The 18,056-nt window shown below is 40.4% G+C and overlaps 1 protein-coding gene across 2 annotated transcripts in view; it reads left to right on the plus strand.

Moving 5' to 3' along the window:
- The first annotated feature begins 15,478 nt into the window (after nucleotides 1-15,478).
- Nucleotides 15,479-18,056, plus strand: part of flrt1a (fibronectin leucine rich transmembrane protein 1a) — a 45,224-nt gene continuing 42,646 nt past the window's right edge. The window contains exon 1 of one of the 2 annotated variants that reach the window (XM_044371704.1): nucleotides 15,479-15,904. The gene's annotated coding sequence lies outside the window, so the exon portion shown is untranslated. The remainder of the gene's footprint in view (nucleotides 15,905-18,056) is intronic. The other variant, XM_044371703.1, reaches the window with a different exon arrangement.

Below are 18,056 nucleotides of genomic sequence, written 5' to 3' on the forward strand. Positions count from 1 at the left end.
CGAGACACAATATTGACTTGTGCTGTATGATGCAAACTGTATGGTATTATCAGGCTGGAGAAAAAATCTAAAAAGATTCATATTACAAGAAGATATTTAAAGGAACACTCCAATGATTTTTTTATTTTAAGATTGGTCTGATTGTCATGGTGAGCACTACTCAGCGTGTGAAAATAGTTTTATAGTATCTGTTGTGGCTCTGGAGGGAGCTCTCTAAAGGATGAGAAAATAATCCTAATGATGTCATTAAGGACACTGAGTTTGAAAGATGAGGGCATTTAACAGACATGCTGGGAAGGTCTAATGAAAGATACAGTTGAGTTGCATTATGGGAACTGTAGGGTCCAGTCCTTTTCAAACTTGACCCATACTAGGGACCAAAAGTCAGGGTACTTCGGCCTCTGCTGCACCAATTTTTCGACCATTCTTTTTTTCAGTCTGTCTCATGCAAGCACCAAAACTTTATGTGTGTACAATATTAAATTGGTGGAGTATCTCTTTAAATACAAAGTCATCAATTTCTCTGCTTTTCTGAAGTCTTGTTGCTTTAGCAGGGTAAATTAATGTCTGAGCAAAACAGCAAGGAGGGACAATAAACATGACACAGTACAGGCCTTGCTTACTGTTACTCATGTCAGGTGATCCCCAAAAAGTCAGAGATTAAATTTTTAACTGGATGATCGTGCATTTTTTTGTCTGAGTTTTCATTAACCCAAGGGTCAACATATTTTCATAGCTTACAGCCTCCTTTAATTGAAGTTAGAAATTAAAAATAAACAGGAGATTTGAACCTGGGGGTGACAGTTGGTAGAATAATGTCAGTATATAAATGAATACTTTTCAGCGAATGAGTGACTCCTCTTCCTCTCTGTGTTGTGGGTAAAAGTCTCAGTATACCTAAGCTTTATTAAAATTGCTCCATGGCTTTCTGAGTTCATCGCTGGTCGCCAACCTTATGTTGGAGGATGAGCAAGAACGATCCTTTGTCGTGTATGTCTGCTTCCTCTCTCTTACTTTTGTCCTCTGACTCAGTGGCATTTACACAAGCAACTTTAATTTTGCAGTAGCTAACATCTGTGAATACATCTCAGAAATCTGACTCATGTGGTGCATACTGAGCTGCTTTCACTTAATCATGCAGGTCAACCTATAAAATACTGTAAGGATAAAGATATATATTTCTCCAGCAGCATATTTCTTTGTTAAATTACCCGTGAGGATAGCAAAGGGGCTGACGTTGAAGTTTAGATTTTTGAAGAAAAAAAAAAGAGAGAACAGACTTGAGATGCCCTATGAATATGTCGACACAATGGGATTGCTGTCACTGAATGCAGAAGAGGAACATAGTAGATAGAAAGGTCTTTATTATGCATTTTTCGTCACCCTACACCCTTTCACCTCAGTGGTAAAAGAGCCTTCGCTAACTGACAGGTTCTCAGAACAGAAAAACTGTGTATTGATTCAGTAGCTAAAAAGGCATTTTCAATTCTCGTACCATTTAAACAGCCTCCCCTACACTTTTTACTCCACCAATTCCATTAACCTCACGTTCCCCTCTGGCACCCATCACCCCTCTCACTGTCTGTTAACCCTGTCCGCTTTATTCTCATCTCATCATTTCTTGTTCAGCTGAGATATTATCATTACCTTTCCTCACACGTCCATCTTTAGGCGTGATTGTGCTGTGATACAAATGCCACTGTAATCTTAAGTGTGTTGTAAAAAACGTAAAATCACCAGCGGTTATATCCACAGGAGAGCTTTCCTGCCAGTGATCCACTTTAACAAGCCTGTTCAGACTGTTATAGATTCAGTTGGCAGGGAGGGATGCCATGTACAAACAAACAATCAGAGTCTGTTAAAGAAAAAGGTAAACATCATTGCAGTATATAAAAAAGCCACACAGGAACTGCAGAGGGGCAAAATCTGAGAGGATGACGAGGCAGCTTTTAGACATGTTGAATATCTCAAACTAAGAGCGTGTTGTGTGAAAGCAGCTTTCACAAAGAGGAGGAAGGAGCAGAACAAAATGAAGGGGGGTAAAAATCATGGCGGGTGCACTAGCATGATTTCTTAAGCTTTTGTGTAATATAAATTATGAGGCATATCTATCTCTCCGGCATTGTTAAGTGCACCTCCCCGGTATCTGATCTGCAGGGCTGCGAGCAGTTTATTAAAAATGGAAGTCATTATAAATGAGCCCATAATGCTCAACCCTTTCAGGAAATCTTAATGGATCCCAGCCTATCTCTGACAAGGTTAAACGCTTGAGGAGACAGCCAGAAACGTTAACAGACCAGATTATGAAGAGAGATGAATACTAACCATCATGTGCTGTGGATTCAGCTGGGACAGTAGACACAATCATGGATAAATTCACTGAGCATGTTTACAAGTACTTCAGATATAAACAGTTAGAGAATATGTCTGAGCCACTCAGCCTTCATGTTATTGATTCTTCATAATGTGTTGCACAGGAGACACAAAACCTCTGAAACCGACAAAAGGGCTGCTGTTTATTTTTGCCTTATTTTTGTCTCAGCATTCTCACTGTACCTCCAGAGAAACTGAGGAACATCAGTAACGGCACAAAATGAAAATAAGCAAAATCCTGCTGATTAAGATCATCAGTCAAATTGTTGGATTACCACTCATGAGGTCACGTAGAGTCAGGTGAACTACAAAAATGTAAATGTTGTTCTACCAGGATGAACTGTCGCTTCTCCACACAGAATATGTCCTTCAGATGACACCACTCAGATGGTAAATTTAGCCTCATTAACTCTGCATAACTCCAGTCAGAGGAATTTGCAGGTAACTGTGTACAGTTCCACGACATGAGACTGTCTGAATAATACATTATCTTTGTTTGTTTGGTGAGCAGCGCCTTTAAAGTCTTAAGGATAAGCTGTTCGTATGCATCTTTGATGTCATGCTCACACGTTCCCATGTATAATGAATAAATATAATCTCAATATGCTCACAGATGCCATGGAAACTGTGCTTGAGTTGACATCATGGAATGTGAGCACAGTATTTTTAGAGTTTCTTGTAATTGGAGTATTATCTTGGCTGGGCTTTTTTTTGTGAATTTAATGTTTACATGTGCAAAGTCAGACAGCCACACATTTGGTGAATTAATGTGAGAGACATTTTCTTATGAGACCTCTTGTACTCTGCCAGACTTGGCGGTTCAAAACTCCTGGTGTGCAACCAAGATTTGTTCAAACCTGTGTAGGTTTACTTTAAATTAAAGTTCTCAAAGATACTAAATATATGCTGAATTGGAGGAAAAATATGTATAAAATGAAGCGTAAGACAGAATACTTCCATTTGATGGAATGGTGCAGCCATAATACCATGGTGTCTTAGGTTTGAATATTTAACTCAAAGTAAACATCATATAGCTTTAATGAAGGTTGGAACGAGCAGTTACTGAATATATTTGTGATACTCTCATACAGTGTGGAATGTTTTCTGGATTTAAATAAATTTAAAGGGAGCAGATGCCCTGCTTTAGTCGTCAGGATATCAGACATTGAGGCTGTGAATGGCCAGTCTGCCTTTTAGGACACAGGGCTTTCAAAAGGACAACTTGTCAGGCATTATTATGTCTGTCTGTGATCTGGGTCAAGCCCCTGTAATGCATGAGTGCTTTTACAGGCGCACACAAGACAAACATGCAGCACACAGGACCAGCATTTCAGAGGAAACACAATCAGCTCTATTGTGGAGCCTGCACTGCTCTTATTAACAGTCTATAAACTGCTTTTAGCTGATGTCTATGTATAAAGCAGCCATCAGAGCGCCTACAGCTATCACTCAAACCTCACAGCGACAACGCGTTCACAGGTCACACATGTGCTGAAAATGGTACAAACAGCTGAAGGAGACATGCAATGCATTCTTGCCCTTGTGCGTAAACAGCGAAGCATAATAATTACCATTAAGATACTTCATAGACTGGATGCAGGAGGAGTTGTGGTGGCAGTGTGTGTGCGTGTGTGTGTGTGTGAGTGTGGCGATGGAGGGAGGTGGAGGATAGGGGGTTGGAGGGGCTGGATAATGCACGATGATGGAAGAAATCTGTGTTGCAGTTGCTTCATTATTAATCTAGTTTCTCCTCGTGCTCAAAGTTATTTCATGTTTTGTTTTCTGAGGCTTACTTGCATAGATATAAGCAGATACACACTCCCATGTGTGGCGAACTTTTCTAAATTGAGGAGAAATTGAGAAATTGATAAGTTGAAAGAGTATGCTTAGTAGCCTGGCAAAGAACACTGCACAATCCAACACTTTTATACTGCAATCAAAACAGTTTGTTCCAAACTTTAAAACAAAGCAAATCCTAGAAATTCTATTGACAGGATAATGCTGGTGATATTTTTTTATTGTCAACAAACTCCATGAAAAGACTGAAAATCAACAATGAATTGATATTTCTAACAAGTATGTATAGTATTAAGCTTGATAAATCTTATTATTCTGTACAATAGAGCTCATTTGTTGTCCAAAAACTATTAAAAACACATCAATGAGACATACTGTTACACTGGGCGACATGTTCCTTCATTACCAAGAACACAGGAACTATAGTTTATTTTGAATCGATCCCACATACATGGTCCTGCTGCTGAAAATACTCACTAGGGGACCAAATGTATATTATTCCGCAGCTGAAATGATTATTCACTCTTGTAATTTTGCTAAATACTACAGCGCCCAGATGTTTTAGGAAATTACTTTTTAAAAAAATGAAAATATATATATTTACATCATCAGTCGAAGCAAATGGCCACTATGGTCATCTTCTCTGACTTAAATTATATTTCATTTCTAAAGACCTAGACTAAATCTAAGCCTTTTTAGCCACTTGCCTCCTTGCCTGGATTTAACCAATGCTGAGCTCAATTTCAGCAGAAGATCATTTACTGTAAATGTTCTGGTATAAAAGCAGGAACATCTGTCCCTGGTGATCTTTCTGATCCCTGGTAATATCGTTGAGGTTCTGGCAGATGTTGCACCAAGCAGGATAGATGAGAAAGGTGTGACAGAAAATCAACAACAGCAGCCACATCCAGATCTGTTCACACAGCTTGGCATGAAGCCATTTATTGCACCAGGGAGCTGGACGCAGTTCTGACCTCCTTGCAAACTCTGGAACGTTTCTGCCTCCCTCTGTCATAAAACCGTTTCACATAGGTTAGTGGAAATAAAAGACTATATCGCACTCGTGACTCCCTGCCCACATGCAGAGCAGATCGCTGGATCGATAGCTGCCCTCAATTACTCTCCCCAGTGGCTCAGGCTGGGAGCACGAGTGCTGTCAGTGGCACTGAAACTGTTCCCTCAAATAATGCAGGTGCCTACCATTTCTATCTCCTACAACCCAAGACCCATTTTTACTGTTAACTTTCAAATAGCATCTTGATGTTTTTATTATCTGCTGATTGTTTATTGCCAACCACTTCACTTAAAATTAAAACTATTTCATGATTACTCTAAACATCACTTGTTTTGAAAGAGACTTAATTCATATACATAAGTTTTATAATAGATCTGCTTATCATTGAAGTCCAAAGGCCAAAGAATAGGAATGGTGAAGTTGTAGATCAGGTAGAGATAAAACGTACAACAGAACCACATTGGACTTAGAAATAGGATCTATTTGTTGAACAAAAAAGTAAAAAACAAAACAAAATTATATTTATAAAATTTTGAATAAAACAAAATCTTTACTTAAAGGCCACCTATTATGCTCATTTCCAGCTCTATATTTTTATTTTTGGACTCCACTAGAGTAGCTTTGCATGAGTCACAGTTCAAAAAACTCCTTATTTATCTTATACTGGCCCTTTATGCAGACCCTCAGTTCAGCCTCTGTCTCTTACAGGCAGTCTTAGCTCCTGTCCCTTTAAAGCCCCCCTCCTGATTAGCCCACTCTGTTCTGATTGGCCAGCTTTCAGGAAGCTGTCGAGGGGCAGCTGTATCAGAGTTGTGTTAAGTTGCCACCGATGAAAACCCAAAATTTCCTGCTTTACTGCTTCACACTAAAGGCGTTTAAATGACTAAATAACATGAGACTTTTACTGTGAAGGATTTACAGGAAATTAAACGTGTTCCTCACTTAATTAGCAGAGCTTTGTTAGCAGCACTCAAAAACGGTCAGCACAACAAGATATGGAAATATTTGGAGCTCTTTGTTCAGCGGATCAGTTAGAAATAATGCAGGGAGGAATAGTACAAGCAGAAATAGCCACAGTGATGATGATGTTTGATGAACAGCTGCAGACGACCAGCACAATTCCAACAGGTAAACAACTTATTTTACTTTTCCCTGCTGTGTAATGGAAAAACACTCACAGTGTGCCAGCTCGACTCGAGTCATGGCTCGGCGTGACTCAGGGGTGGAGCAGCAATTTTAAAAGTGTGGGGGTACTAGGGGTGGGACTGCACTGCAACCCCCTGCCTTCGGCCCCCATTCCAGTCTCCACATCATGCCAAATCAAAATGAATGCCATGGATTTCACTTTTTTTTTTCTACTACTATAGTTGTTATTACTATTTATTACTTAGACCATATAACTGCAACAGCTCAGGAGAATTTATTTAGGGTCTGGTAGCAGTTTACTACCTATATCCAGTTATTTATATGTATAATTGCTGGACTGGAGCATAGCTATCCTTATTATACTTCAGATAATCACAGAGTATCATTTTCCTACTTCCTTATACCTTATAGACATGAAATTAAACAAAACTTGCATTCATACAGATCAGCAGATCATACAGAGAAATCCATCACAAACTGACGTCAGCTTGGACTGAAAGTAGAAAAAACTGTTGGAAGCCGAGTGGTCAGAGCAGTCTGAAGCCGGTGCTTTTTGCTCACAGGGATTACTTCTACATATATTTACCTCATTATTTGACACTTTGGCCATGTTTAATATGGACACCCGACATTGTAACATTATATATATATATGACTGAAAATAAGGAAAAGCATAATAGGTCCCCTTTAAGGTCCAATTACTAGTTTTTTCATTTACTTAGTTTTCCACCACATTTCACTTGACAGAATATTGATGTTTCAATCTGTGAACATGAAAATGCATTTTTCACAGAAGACATTTTGACGTATCAGAGTAGGAAAAGCACAGGTGTGAATAATCAAATGAATGATGGATGAATTTCATTTAGCTGCGGAAGTTTCAGAGTCCTGGTATTGTGCATGCTGGCTCACAGTCACACTGTCATGGCTTACTGGGACACTTGAATATAACAGAGCCATCATTAATGTCACTAGTAAAACCTGTGCTTTTCCTGCTATGACAAGTCAAAATGTCTGCTGTAAGGGAAATATTAGATATTTTCTCTTTTAATTTCCAGCTACATGTTTAAATACTGCAGCAAGCTAAGCTGACATACATAAAGAGTCATGTTAGTGAGATGACAACTGTTTGTTGGACCATTGTCAACTGGATTTAGTGGGTAAGATTAATATAGTTACAATCCACAACTTTAAAAACCAGGGATGTAAATAAAACACTATGCTTATTGCTGATTTAAAATGATTTAGAAATCCATTAATCATTAAATGTATAAATGACAAAAAATATAACAAATGCTCATTGCATGATGAAGAAGCTCTAACTGTAATTGTAAATCAACAAACCAACCGAAGGGAAGCAAACAACCAAATAAACACCATTTTAAAAACAAATAATTCAGTTTTTGTCTGTTTTTAAAAAGCGTTTGTAGCCATTTGGGAGGTGAATTTTGTTAGATTGTGTTAGCTCTTTGCTGTGACACATCATGATAGATACCATATGTTGTCCACTGGTGATGCATGAGGAGAGAGGGTTTCCTCTTAACACTCACTCACATACCCCAACAGTATGCATCTGTGGTGATTTTGTCTCCCTTCCCTGCCTCCAATATCTCTGTCCCGTATGCTGTGGGACAGAGTAAGTCAGCTCAGCGGGGTGGAAAATTAGATCCTTAATTGGGAATCATCAACAAGGAATCTTTGATAAGTAATTTAACGAGTCTTCAGCAGTTGTGGGGGATGAGCTTTATGTTGAGAATAACTCACCCTTGATAGTCTATTAAAGGATAAGGCTGGTGATGTTTATATTTTTGTTATTGCCAACATCTTAGATGGAGAGACCCAAACCGACAATGTGTTAATCTGTCTCTCACTGCTTTCTGACTTCTTTATCCTGCTGTCTGTGGTACACAAATACATGTTTTCATTTTTTAAAAAGGCTCAATAATTTCCCCAAACATCTGGGCACTATTTAAGCAAACAGGAGTAAATAGTGTATTTGTTGGGGACTATTTTCAGCAGCTTATTTGGGGAGTTAGTGCCCATGTTCTTTATAATTCAGGAACAAGTCACCCAGTGCAACCATGTGGCTCCTTGAAGTGTTTTTAATAGTGTTTGGACAACACGTGAGCTTTATGGCACAATGAATGAGGGATCAGGCATTGGATAGACACACAACACTTGTTAGTCGGATCGATTCATTGTTGGTTTTGATCTTTTCACAGGATCTGTTGCCAAAAAAACAGAATTTCAACAGACTTAGTGCTGCTGCTGACCCTCTAAACATGTATTGATGCTGTGCACAAACACCTCTTTAACCCTGAGTTTCTCTCACCCTTCTTTTCACTATCTCTCTACCTTGCTTGCCATGCTGTGCCAAGTTGCTCTGTGCCAAGAATGCTTCACATCTGCCTCTGCAGGGTACAAATGATGGCGGCGATGTGGATTTAAGAATGTGTGCCTCTGTAAATATTTGGTTGTGCACCGGTGAGTCCCGAGGGGAAAATGCCACTCTGTTTGGCAAAATAACAGGAGTGCAGACTCTCAACAGTAACCCCCCACCAATCTGAAGGAGTCCAGCGTGACAGTAAGTCCTCTCCCCCAGCAACACCAGCAGGAAGAGGATCCCTGGAGTATTTAGTGAAGTAGGAGAAACAAGGACAGACATAATAGATGAGACCAACATCACTTTTATAAATATAATCAAATTACCCACAAGGACAAACAAAATATAGCAGTTAAGAATGATTAGTTGCCAAGTCATGTCACTTAAGTTGAATTTGACAGCTGCTCTGGGTTTAGTCGAGTGGTCTGACTGTTCATCCAATAAAAATGACTGTTATCGTGCTATAATGGGTCACTACCCGTTGCAGTACGGTTAAATGGTTTGTTGATTGCATGAATAGGAAAAGGGGATATTAAAGTCTAGAATGAAAAATTTAACTCTTTCCTCCACTCCACACCTCTGTTCTTTCTCCTCCTGTTTAAGTGCTGATTGACATGGTTTAACTAAACCATTGTTTATTTTATGTGTCTCTGATGAAGAACATGTAGCAGGATGAATGGTTTAAAGCGAGTACAAACATCAAAATGTCTATGTAAATGACAGAGGGGGAAAGTGGAATCGTGTTTATAGTTTGAGGCTCTGTAGAAAGGTGATATGGTTGGAAAGCTGACATTGTAATAATTCTCACAAAATATATGTATATGACTATGAAACTTCAGTTATTAGGGAGTCCTTTGAACATAACATGCTTTCCTCAGTTTTATCTCACTGTCTAAAATTAGATAATGTGACAAGTAGGGAAACTGCAACTTCAGTTCTTTAATCTTTATACAGTAGCAAGTCTGAATATGTAAACACATTTAAAATGAGAAAGGCTTTGAGCCATTCATAGTAAAACTGTGAAACAGCTTACTGTTGCAAGCTGTATGCTAAATTTATTATCCACAAATTATCCTGTGATTGTGTTTTATGAGGTACTTGTATTGGGTCTTGAGGGTTTTTGCAGAAATTTACTGCAATGATTTACCCCACCCCCCCTGAAAATGAATGAGGTATATAATTGTTTCCATTCAAAACCAACACTCAGGAAGAGACTGACAGTCATGTGATACTTCACCAAATGAGCAAAGTTTTAGAACTGAAGTGTCCACAAGATACTGTACTGAAGAAATACTGTAGCTGCAGTTTGTTTGTCCCATTAGATTTCATTTCTAAATCATATGACATTGGCAAACATAACATTGACATATTGTCACCTTTATAGTTGATATGCGTAAGTTGTTAGCAAACTGTTGCCTTTTTACACAGCAAAGGTGGAGCAACATTATTATTCATTATTTGGAGTCATGTTTCTGGCCACCTAGTGAATGTAAGTCCAATATTCACTCTCTTTTAGCTCTTTTTTTGGTCTCCACCAACTCCTGAGGGAAATATCTGTCTCTTTAGCTGCTAAATGCTCTGCTACGTTCACCAGCTAGTCACTAACTGTGTCTGTCTGCTGTTTGGGGCTGTGCAGGTAGCATATAGTGGGTTTATCAGAGCTTTTTCCTGAAAACCAGCTGCTTGCTGCGAGGAAATGCTATGCTATGAGAGCCTTGAGACTCAACCAAAACACTAAAGTTGTGTGCCAGAAAACCAAAATAAACAGATGAAAGAATCTATAATACTCTAAAGAGCTGAGAGAAGCCACAGAGTCAGGTGATAATTCTCTGTGGGTTTGTCGCTACAAGTGACCCCTTTCACACTGCACACAATCATTTGTGCTGTTGTTCTAGAAATATTGATTATAGCTGCTTTAAATTGATGTCGTACTCTTTCTTAGTATTGTTTTTATGTCTGTGTGAAGTAGCCACTGTGTTTGAAATATTGTTTTACATGGAGGGTAACATTTGACATGTTTCTGGCCAGACCAGAAACAGACTAGATCAGGTCAGACCAGGTCACAGTTACATGGTGCCTATTGACCACTGGCTCTAGAGGACAGCCAAGTGATATCATTTAGTCTGCCATAATGACTGAAGAGACTTGCCAGATGAGCCAACTCTTTGCCAACTTGCTTTTACCGCTGACATGTGTGACCCTTAACAGATGCAGCTTATTTGCTGAAGTGCAGTGATCATTTTTTGATGCAGACTCCAGCTTATTTGTGTGTCTGCTGTTGCTTAGCTCTTTTTTTCTCTCTGGCGACTGAACCGTGACTCCACCCAACGCCACGTCAACTCCTCAAATGTCATTCATCATTGGTGGAGTCAACTTCACCAGTCGACACAGCAATCAGTGTCTCTGTTTTAACCCGAAAACTAATTTCTTATGTCCCCTTCTCCTCTATGGCCCTACTTCTTCTGAAATACCCCCACTCCCCTGCACATAATACATCTTCTTTCTCCCTCATGCACTCAAATTTTCTTGTTTCTTTTATTATAAATGATCATTCTTGCTACACAGGACGATTTGTTACATTCATGGTCAGGCCTCTGTGGCTTTGACTCTTGCTCTTCTACTAATGGTCTTACTAATGCTTAGCTTTAATGCTGGCTATCCGGGAATTGAAGCTTATTCTAGCTTTACACTAAATGCAATTTGCCTTCTGTATGAGAACTTAAGCTAAATGACTAAATGTAAATCAGGATTGTCCAATTTGGAGCCTTTACGTATATCAGTGTTTGTTTTCTACTTGATAATTGTAAATAGAGAGATGGTAAAATGGAAGAGAAGATACAGCAGAAAGATGACACTGCATTTAGTGACATTATCAATGTGAAAATCTTTAAGCAGACTCAATCTGACAACAAGATTATCTGTGAGATTTCACAGCATACACAGCTTCAAATTGCCTTCTTGAACATAGCTTTAAGATTTCAGTGACAACCCTTGGTGCAAAGATTTGGTCCATGCTCTCTTTTCCATTCTGACACGTTCCTGTTTCAAATTGCTGTCAACAGCTGCATCAATACCGCACTTTCATGCTGGGGATGGAGAGGCGTGTTTCCACACCAGCTGCTACAGCTCAGTGGGCTGTTTTTCTTGGGTATCTTGACATAACTCTTTTGGTGCGGTCATTAAGGTTTTGTACCTTGCCTCACATGGTTTCCAAAAAGTCAATAAGAGCCATTGAAGCTGTTGTGAGGCAGCAGTATGAATGTAATCAATGCCAGTTTTCTCAACAGTGTTCACAGTTTTAGAGGGTCTTATAAGTTAAGAAAACACAGAAATAAATGCACTTTTATTTCTTGAAAAGACTCCCTGTTCATGGTGAATCACACCCAAAACAGACTGAAGACCTGTTTAGAGGAAGCTAAGTGTAATATATTTGTAAATTAACTGAACTGTGGATTATTACCAGACTGGTTGATTGCAGTGTTGATTAAATGACAGTAAAGACAAACTGAACTACCCGTCATTACATGGTTTATAGCCTGACAAGACATGAATATCACAGTTGGCCGTCTGTTGAGGCTTTTTGCAAAGGACTGGATGATAATGATTTCTGAACAGAGACACTGCAAACGATTTTCAGCCACAAATAACACAGCCATAAAAATCTTTTTTCTTTAGTTATTTACATTCCTTCCATTACAGAGCAAACGAAAACCCACCATTGATAGGAAAAAAACAACCTAAATGTGCAGTAAAACCAATGGTGATGGCTTTTTACGTGTGTACACCTTGTGGAAGTTGTAGCCAACTGTATTCCGTAATATAACGTCCATATGCTCCTTCTCTCTCCCCCTCATTCTCACTATCTGCTTCTCTCCTTTTCCCACTGGGTGAAGGAGCTATAAATTAAAGTGGGGAATTACTGCTAACTGTTGGAATAAATTAAGGCGCTTTTGCGTCTGTAAACACCGTCTGACTGCGTAATTACACTCCCACTCCCACTGAGACGCCATGGAGAGGGAGGATAAGTAAAAAAATGCAGAATAGATGGAGAGCAGTGGCAGTGGGAGAGAGAAAAGATGAGCAAAATGTCACAGTGGAGTGGGGGGAGGGGGGGGGGGGGCGATATTAGAATCACTCCTTTACTGAGTCTTGGATGCTGGGCACTCCTACAGATTAGGGGGGAAATGTGACTTTGAACATAATGGTCTCAATCATATTGTCAATCAAACCACAAACTGCAAAGGTTAAAATCTCTGCTCAATATTCGGGATGCTTTGGTATAGAATTACAAATCTGAGCAATTGGACCTTGTGCAATTTTATCTAAAAATAATGTGTTGAACATCACGTAACACTCAAGCTTTCACTCAATCTGCAATCTAATTACAATATGGCTATGTTAATGGTAAATCACATTTAGCAGTGCAATAGCTCAATGGATGGACTGAGAGCCACTTTATCACAAAAGGATCTTAGCAGCTGGCTATAACAGGAGCCAGATACCCACAAGCCTTCAAGGACAGTAACGTCATCAGCCTGAGTGTCACAAACCACAGTTTCCGTGTAGCCTATTATGAGAACCAGACAAATTTAATTAACACATTTGAAAATGTGCACCCACATCAACTGCTGACAGGGAGTCATGCGCTCGAACAAGGTTGTTGACATTAACCAGTACAACACAACTGGTGTAGTAGTCCTCCCAGTGTTTCAACATACAGCTCAAGCAGCCAACTAAATGAAGGACACACAGCTCAGCTCATCTTACCATTTGATTGTATAGCAGCTGGAATACATCAACAGTCAGCCTGCAGAGCCACTGAAACGGCCGGACCTGCCAGCACGACCCCAGCAGTGATTGGAGACTATCGATGACCTGCATGCACATAATGGCAGGTGGCTCCTCTGCAGCACATGTCTAAAGAGCGTGCACATTCAGCTCAACACTGGTGTTGCACAGTTTGCCAGGGGCATGCACCTTCGATAAGCAACAACCACAAATAAGCCTTACTCATCAATCAACACGTGAAAATGATCTCTATTTTTATGAAATTGCACCAGATATCCATTCACAAGGATGGAAAAGGTTAGAGTTTTGTGACTCCACATTTCATAATCAGGGTAATGCATACTATTCAGATTGGGATTATTAGGCTGCATATTCCTATGCACACCAGATCAGTGTCTGCACATAGAGACAAGGCCCATCATAGCACTGAGAAACATCACTCCTTGGACAGGTTTAGTCTGGGTCTCCTTGGCTTTCTGTTGAGCTTCAGCTCTCAGTAAGGAGAACTACATTTGTAGGTTACTCACTCCACCCAGTCACTTCAGCTGTCTGTTCAAAGGGCTAATGTTGTCATTTTTTCCATGCTTTAACACTCTCAGATGCTACAGTAATTGTTTCCCGGAGAGACACTGACATAAATTTGATGCATACAAAAATACATCTAATGCACCGCCAGCACTGGAGTGCATGATGGTATAGCAAACTATAAGTAGCTGCATTTTCATTTTTCAAGGTCCTGCTGAATCATTAATGTTATACACTGAGGAGCCACTGATCTTTGCTTACAGTTCTGCCTTATATGTATAAAATTCTGCTTTTCCACAAAAATCACAAGCTCTGCTTTTTTATGGAATATGATCGAGGGGCGTAAAACAATGTCAAATCTTCAGAGCAGCACATTTCTTAAGTTGACATGTGCACATGTAGGGAGAGCGAGGCTAAAGCGGTGCCACATCTAATCACACCAGCTGATTCATAGAAAGCTTTCAAGCTGACAAGTATTGGTTTTTGATGCACAACTGAAATGTAAGCAGCTGGTCTGAGCTCAGCCCCACCGGTGGGATTCACAACACTCACACTGCTCGGTTCCTCCCACAGTGAGCAGTGGTCCACATCACTCTGGGGACTGTAGCAGATGTCCAACCAATTTGAGGAGCACTTTGAAAACACACTGTCAAGGCTCGGACTAACAGTGCCATGATTGGACAGAATCATAACCTGCTCAACATGCTGCCCGGATCAGAGTGAAGCTCTAATTAAAAAAAAAAAAAAGAAGGAGAAGAAAAAAATAACATCCATCAGTCTGACAAAGACGGACTGACTGAGACCAGGAAAAAAAAAGCTGTGGGAAATTGTTGGTTTTCAATATGCAAGAGACTCCTGGTGATATTATTCATTCATAAAGATGGATTTCTAGACAAAGACACTGCAGGTATGTTTAAGGCAGATACTATACAAAAAGATAGATAGATAGATAGATAGATAGATAGATAGATAGATAGATAGATAGATAGATAGATAGATAGATAGATTTGACGTATCTATTAATAATCTATATTGCTGTGTACTCAAGTTCACATTACAGTCAATCAACAGGGAAGAGCTGAGAGAGAGAGAGAGAGAGAGAGAGAGAGAGAGAGAGAGAGAGAGAGAGAGAGAGAGAGAGAGAGAGAGAGAGAGAGAGATTTGGGGAATATGCACCGTAGCTCACTGTTATTCAAAGGACATATAGCCTAGAGGAAAGGCTTTCACAAATGTGTTCCAGCTTCCTCCTCCTTCTCCTTTAATCCTCTCCATCCTTTTACGCCTCAGTCTTTCTCCTCTCTGCTCCTCTTCTCCAGCGTCAGCCGTCAGATTGTTGTTTCTCTCTCTCTCTCTCTCTCTCTCTCTCTCTCTCTCTCTCTCTCCCTCTCTCTTTCAGAAAATAAAACACGTTTCAGCGTCTCGAGGGCAATTTATTCAGTGCAAATAGCGGATATAGCTGAGAGCCAGCATATTTTGCAAAGGTGCACGGATGAGCAAGTCGCGGACCGGTCCGGCGACTAATTACCATAATAAGGCGCACAAGTTCGCCAGCGCACGTTTCGTTTCTCCGTATCTCCGTGTAGCCAGTGCCGCAGCGGGGAGATAATCGGGCGGAGGGAGCAGTTACAGAGAGGAGACACAGAGACAGAAAGGAGCTGGCAGCGTATGATCACACGGGCTATCCAGTCACTCATCAACTGGAGCATTCGTAATTGCGCTGACGACAACATATGGGAATACAACAAGGCGAGATTGTGGTCACACCTGGTTCTGGAGGACACCGGCGGACCCGTGCGGGGAAAGGGCGGCCAAACCGGAGGGACTTTGCATCAAACACAGTGGAGAGAAAGCGTGGCATCCGAAGCACCATCCGGTAGGTAAGCCTTCATAGATGTGCACGGACTGCCAATATGCTTTGCATCATCTGATCCGGCAAAAATTTACACCTCGTCAGTGTTTTATTGCGCCTTATAGCCCAACAAGTATTTGACACATTTTTTATTGTGCTTGTGGCACGGTTGAAGAAACAATTAGGCCTGTCTGTGAGACAATACAATCGACTCTTTGCAATTGCCAAACCACTTGATTGAGGATGCGGGTTTCAGTGAATGGCTGGCAGTCAGATGTATAAGCAGTGGATTGTGGTTCGAAGGCCCACAGTGGATATAAATTCAAACAAAGGAGAAGACAAGATAAAAGCAACAGGGATTAGGCAATGATTGGCGCAGGTCTTCATGCAAAGAAAATAAAACTGCACATTGAAGCTGCAAAATGTAAGTTGACAGCTGTATTGTTTTCAATGCCTTTGCGCTTGTAATGTGTATTAACTGGAGGGAAGGTCTGCGTTTTTAATTGCAATTAGGCAGAGAACAATGGATCTGCAAAACAATGCTTTCAATCAGCCTGAATGTACTCAGATCCTGCTCAGCCTCCTGTTCTGGTTTGGGGCTGAATATTGTTAAGTTGGTCAGGTGAGTCCTCGCTAACCACGCCCCCACCTCCAGGTTTCCACTGACTCATCTGACAGACACATGTGGACAGAATTACTGCATGCAATACTCCCGCAGCAGCGCCTCCCAACATGCATGCCTATTATTAAATTGGCATTAAGTTGGTAAGACAGTTGGATGTTATAACGCCACAAGCTGAAACCAGCGCAACAAATCTTAACATATAAAATATAGAAACACTGTGCTTCACAGGATCAGTCAGATAAACAGGGAAGGGCTCGTGTATCCAAAGCATGTAACCCTGGCTGAGCTAATCAGGAAGGGTATGATCTGAAAACAAAAAATGGAAATAATGCAAAAAGCATCTTGTTACATGTCATAATCTGAATCAGAATAAAAGTCAACACTCGTGCATGCAGATATCCTGTCTGTTCCATACTTCCACTCGATTTAATCACCTTTGATCAGCTAAACCAAATTTCAAAAACCAGTGTTTGATCATGGAAGCGTTTTGGGAGGCGACGTTGAGCAACCCACTGTGTATTACAACCCCGTATCCAACTCATTGATTAATCCTTCATGCGGAATCTTAGATTGAAGGTAGATTTGGCAGAAGCCCGCAGAGGGGAAACAAAACAGGATGAGAAGGACCCATGTGAATAAGGGACTGCAGAGGCTTGAGACATGCCTGCTGCAATAACTTGATTTAACCTGCACACATGGCACCCGGGCGATAGACAAACAGATGGCATCTCCAAAGGAACTCATCTTGTGAAAGTTGGAAGAGATATTCTTGGATGGACTACCCTCTGACACGCTGGCACCGGGGCTCACGTCTGGCAGTCATGGTGAATGGCCTCGCTGATTACACCGCTCAGTCTTCTAACTTACCGGGACCTTTTTTTTATTAAAAAAAAACAATCCCCTCAAACTAGATTCACTGTACAGTAGCTGCGATGCTCATGCTGCAGAGTGTTGCTGAATTGATTTGCATGGCTTCATCATACATCAATAGATATGCAGGCAATTGAGATGATTTGCAATTGCATGACCAGCTCAGGCACAATGCAGCCTCTTCCAGTGCTATTAGATGCCCGGTCATTAACATGGAAATTGAATAGTGTGGCTTTCTAATTCGTTCGTTTGTAGATAGAGCAGGCACAAAATAGTACAAGGTCTTTGTAGTAGGGGGTTCTTTGTGTTGCATTTTTAGTGGCTTGTTTTTTATATTTGTTGATGTGAAGTTACTCCTTAGTAATTGCAAAACCCAGATTACACATTATTTTGAGAGCACAATACTTTTTATTGCCTGTCAGATACTGGACAGCATGTTTATGTTGCTGTTGTTCCAGTTCTTTCACAGTGCATCCATGGATGCCATAGCTACAAATGTCTCTATGGCTGCAGTGCTGATCTGCCTTGTTTATTACTTCAAAACATTTAAATCAGTATATTGTGTCAGATGATTAATGTCTATTGTAAGCAGCTATGTAATAAGCAGGGTAATGTATAGGGAGCCATTCACTGTTGCATTTTGCCTTGGGGCTTACTTTCAATAATGACCAGCTCGCTGTACGTG

This window comes from Thunnus albacares, chromosome 13 (assembly GCF_914725855.1).
Source record: "Thunnus albacares chromosome 13, fThuAlb1.1, whole genome shotgun sequence".
Taxonomy (NCBI): domain Eukaryota; kingdom Metazoa; phylum Chordata; class Actinopteri; order Scombriformes; family Scombridae; genus Thunnus; species Thunnus albacares.